The sequence below is a fragment of the Delphinus delphis genome, chromosome 15 (genome assembly GCF_949987515.2).
Source record: "Delphinus delphis chromosome 15, mDelDel1.2, whole genome shotgun sequence".
Taxonomy (NCBI): domain Eukaryota; kingdom Metazoa; phylum Chordata; class Mammalia; order Artiodactyla; family Delphinidae; genus Delphinus; species Delphinus delphis.
In genome coordinates, this window is record NC_082697.1 from 79,808,470 (window position 1) to 79,813,163 (window position 4,694).

A 4,694-nucleotide genomic window follows, 5' to 3' on the forward strand; every position below is an offset into this window, starting at 1 on the left:
CTTCCGCCCGTCCCTCGGGGTCCCCCGGCCCCGCCCCCGCCAGCTGCCCCGCCCCCCGCCGGCCCGCCGCAGCCGCTGCCCGGGCAACGGTGCGCCGCCGTCACGTGACCGGCCCGCGGGGGCGCTGTGGGCCACGTGACACTGCGGGCCGGCGGGGGCGGGGCTCGAGGCCCCTCCGGGGGGGCCCCGGGGGTCCCAGCTGCGTGGATGCTGCTCCTGCCGGAGCACCAAAAACCCGCGAAAGGTTGCTCACGTCTCCTGCTCCCTGGGCGCGCCGCGGGTAGCAGTGAGCAGGGATCCGCGCGCGGCGGCGAGAAGAGCCGGAAGCCTGGGCATCCCTCGCTCTCCCGCCCCGCCGGCCGCACGAGCGCCCTGGGCCCTGGCGACAGAACGGGGAGGCTGCGCTTTCTCTGCCCCCTGGGTCTGGCCAGCAAGTCCAGGTCAGGGTGAGCCCTGCTTGGCCCGAGGTGTGGGGGTCTGAGCGCCGAGTGGGAGCACGGGGTTCCAGGGTGAGCCCCGGAGAACGTCCGGGACCGGTCACTGACCCGGTGGTGGGGTGGGATGCCGTTATCAGACTGCAGGGTGTGCGGGGGGTGGGGAGCGTCGGGGGGCGTGGGGAGAAAGGGTGTAAGGGAGGCTCTGTTCGGGGAGATGTGGGTGGCCACGCCCGAGTTTGCCGGGCGGACGGTGGCACCAGGCAGAGCGCGCCCCGGAGCTGGTCGCCCAGACTGCACCCTCACCCAAAGTCCCAGCGAGACCTGCCGGGTCCTAACCCGGGTGCAGCATGCTTGGCGCGCCGAGAGCCGTTCTCAGTGGGCAGAGCACTGGAGGAGAAAGTGTTTCTGCGGTGCCTCTGGCTCCTTCCGTCCGAGACTGCAGGGAACCTCTCCCCGGGAATGGTGAACTCTCCGGTTTTACAACCGAGACCTTCAAACAGGAACGGTCTTTTAGGGAAGTACACGTGAATAATTCACTAAGAGAAGAGATGGGTTCCTATCAACCCACCGTGCCACACGGGCCCTCAGAGTACTTCCTGCGTGCCCTACATAGGATTTTTCCATCTGTCACAACATTGGACCGTGACACATTTATCCAAACGGAAGAAAAAAGAGAAAAATTCCGCTCGTGTCAACCAGTCCAACTTTTCTGACAATTGGAAGAGTAAACGTTAGCAGATGCCAGGGCAAACCCATTTATACTGCAAGACGCATTTTAGGGGCCAGTGCTGAGAGCCAGGATGATACCTTTTAATCCAGGAGGACACTTAAGAGCAGACTAAGCCAGTTTCCCCCTGGTTACTGCCCTAATAAAGGGCGGAGGAAAAGCCCAGGGTCTGATTACCGCCCGCTCCCATGGCTGCAGGAAAGAGATCACGGGATTTCAGGGAGCAAAGTCCTCAAAAAGCATATAGTGTGGCTTCCACACCTCAAGCAGCTGGAAAAGTGGACTGGAAAACAGGAAGAAAACACTTTGTAAACATCAGTAGTTGCCTCACAGATGAACATTCTTTCAGCAGCAGAGTCATTCGCTTTCGTTCTCACCCTTGAACCCTGACTGCACATCCTTTAGAAACCTTCTAAGCCAGTTAGCCACGCCCCCACCCCCCGAGCACAGCATGTCTGGGCAGAAGCAGAAGGTAAGTCACAGTTACCAGGGCTTTTCAGAGCTCGTTTCCTAACCAAACCCAGAAAATGGCTTTCCCCACCCTGGAAGATTAAGGGTGGTGACTGTGTTGAAAGGAGAGAGATTTAATGATCACAATACAGTAGTTGCAGGCCCCCCTCAGGTGCCCAGGCAGTTGAGTTGGGGCTACACAGAGGCGAGGAGGTTCAGGTACAGGTCCACGGTACCAGCCGCTCAGCCGGGATGTCTGGGCTCCAGTTTGTGCTGTCATTCTCGGCAAGTCGCTTCCTCTCCCGAGGCCTCGGCTGCCCCACATTTGAAAAAGACCAACTCTGGGAGGCATATCCCAGGGGTCAGCCACCTTCTAGTTGCCTCATCCACGCGTGCCCCCTCGTTTAGTGACTGCCATGGTCCTTGCTGTTTTCCTCTCTCCCCTAGGATGGCCTCACACCTGGTATGGACAATGTATCCAGTCCCCTGACACGGCAGTTCTGTCCCCTTGGCCATCCGCTCCTATGGCCTAGCCCTTATTATCATCACCTTCTGTGAACTCCCCCGACCAGGGATCGAACCCAGTCCCTGGCAGTGAAAACTCTGAGTCCTGATCACTGGACCGCCGGGGAATTCCCAGCATAAACGCTTAAATTCAAATATCCCACTTTCTGACGCTTCTTCCTCACTCAGTCCCCCATCACTCTCCTGACTCTGACACCTATTTTTCTCCCTCTCAGCCTCCTTTCGGCTTCTCCTACTGACACCTCTCCCCACTTCTCAGAGAGCTGTCATCACTTCCTTTGTTTCCTCCTCAGCCATCTGCAGTCTGCTGCCCTTTGTGCTGCTAAGTCCAGATGTCTGGGCCACTGCCCTGTCTGTCACCGGGTCCCCCTCCTTCCATCTGGAGACACTCCTTCCTTCTCTGGTGAGGCCACCGGCCATTCCCCGGTGCAGGCCTCTCCTCTGCCATCTGTCCACTAGATGCGGCCGTTTCTCAGGGTCCTGTCTGGGTTCCTCTCTCCACATTTCTGTCTGAGTGGTCTCACCCACTCCCGTTTTGCCTGAGGGCTCCCAGATCATCACCTACAACCCCAGTCTCTTCCCAGCCTGGCAGGGCGTGCCCCAAGGCCCGCCAGCTTCACCAGGCCCTCAGCTGAATTCCTCATCTTTCCCTCACACACCTGCCCCACCTCCTGGTCACCTGTCCCAGGGCAGTTCCACCATCCGCCCAACTGGTGACTCTGTAGATCTGGTGTCATTCCTGACTCCCCTCCTCCCCATCAAGTCCTGTGAATTCTCCCACCTACGTGTCTCTGAAATACCCTCTCCCACCCCTGTGTCCCCCTCCTGCCCCTGCAACCCCTGCTCCACACACTTCTTCCTCCCCCCGTCCCCCCCATCCCCGTCTCTATTCTTTTTTTTTTTTTTTTTTTTTTTTGCGGTACGTGGGCCTCTCACTGTTGTGGCCTCTCCCATTGTGGAGCACAGGCTCCGGACGCGCAGGCTCAGCGGCCATGGCTCACGGGCCCAGCTGCTCGGCGGCATGTGGGATCTTCCCGGACCGGGGCACGAACCCGTGTCCCCTGCATCAGCAGGCGGACGCTCAACCACTGCGCCACCAGGGAAGCCCTATTCTTTTTTAAAAAAATAATAAATTTATTTACTTATTTTTGGCTATGTTGGGTCTCCGTTGCTGAGCGCGGGCTTTCTCTAGTTGCAGCCAGCGGGGGCTATTCTTCATTGCGGTGTGCGGGCTTCTCATTGCAGTGGCTTCTCTTGCTGCGGAGCACGGGCTCTATGCGCACGGGCTTCAGTAGTTGTGGCACGTGGGCTCAGTAGTTGTGGCTCACAGGCTCTAGAGCGCAGGCTCAGTAGGTGTGGCACACGGGCTTAGTTGCTCCGCAGCATGTGGGATCATCCCGGACCAGGGCTCGAACTCACGTCCCCTGCATTGGCAGGCGGATTCTTAACCACTGTGCCACCTGGTCTGTATTCTAACTCAGGCCGTCGTCATCCCAGGTCTGCGTTACTGAGCTACCCTCCCCTTGTCCAGAAGTCCTGGGTCCCATGCCCACGCAGCACCCTGTGCAACACGCCACTGATCTTCTCTCGTCTGTGTCCCTGACCGGGTCTGGAACGCCTTGAAGGTGAGGACTGTGTTGCCTAGCAAAGTGCACTTAGGAACCCTTTGCATTTAGCCCTTAGTTCTGCTCAATAAACGTTTACTACATTCTAGGGAATAAGAAAACTGCCTGAGGACTCGCCCCAGGTTAATTTCTAAGAGTGTTCTCCTTACTGAACTAGGTTAATATATAGTTATTGTAGCTCACTTTAGTCAAGTATGCCAAACAGTAAACATAAACTTCCAAAAGGGGAGGAGAAGAAAACATACCTATTTCCAGTGATGATGCCACAAGAAATGGTTCCCACACAGCTCTGCTTCCACGCAGCCTGGAAACCAGGTTTAGCTACATTCCTATTTCCTAAAGTCAATAGAACGTCACTCCTCTAACACAATTTATTTTTTTCCCCAAAAGATAAATGTTGAAAACAGAGAATTCAAAATAGTGATGGTACTTTGTATGCTCCAAACCAGTGTTTCACAAGGTATGGAGGGGGAGGGGAGCCATAGTGGGATCCCCTGAGGTACCTGCTTAAAATGCCTAATTAGGGCCTGAACTGTAATGAATCAGTCTCGGGGGTGTGTCTGGGGTCTGGATTTTAAAAAAATATTTATTTATTTGGCTGCCCCGGGTCTTGAGTTGCACCATACAGGATCTTCGTTGCAGCACGTGGGATCTTTAGTTGTGGCATGTGGGATGTACTTCCCCATCCAGGGACCTAACCCCAGCCCCCTGCATTGGGAGCACAGGAGTCTTACCACTGGACCACCAGGGAGGTCCCTGGGGTCTGGATTTTTTAGGTAGGCTCCTCCCCTGCTGCTGCACTGCGGGCATCAAGGCAGAGAAGGTGACTAACTGTGTCTACTCCTAGGTCCTTCCTGCCGTAGGAGCAGTTTTTCAGGTGTGAACGACTTACCGGCTTGCTCTCAGTCACTGAGATTTGCTCAGTGACAT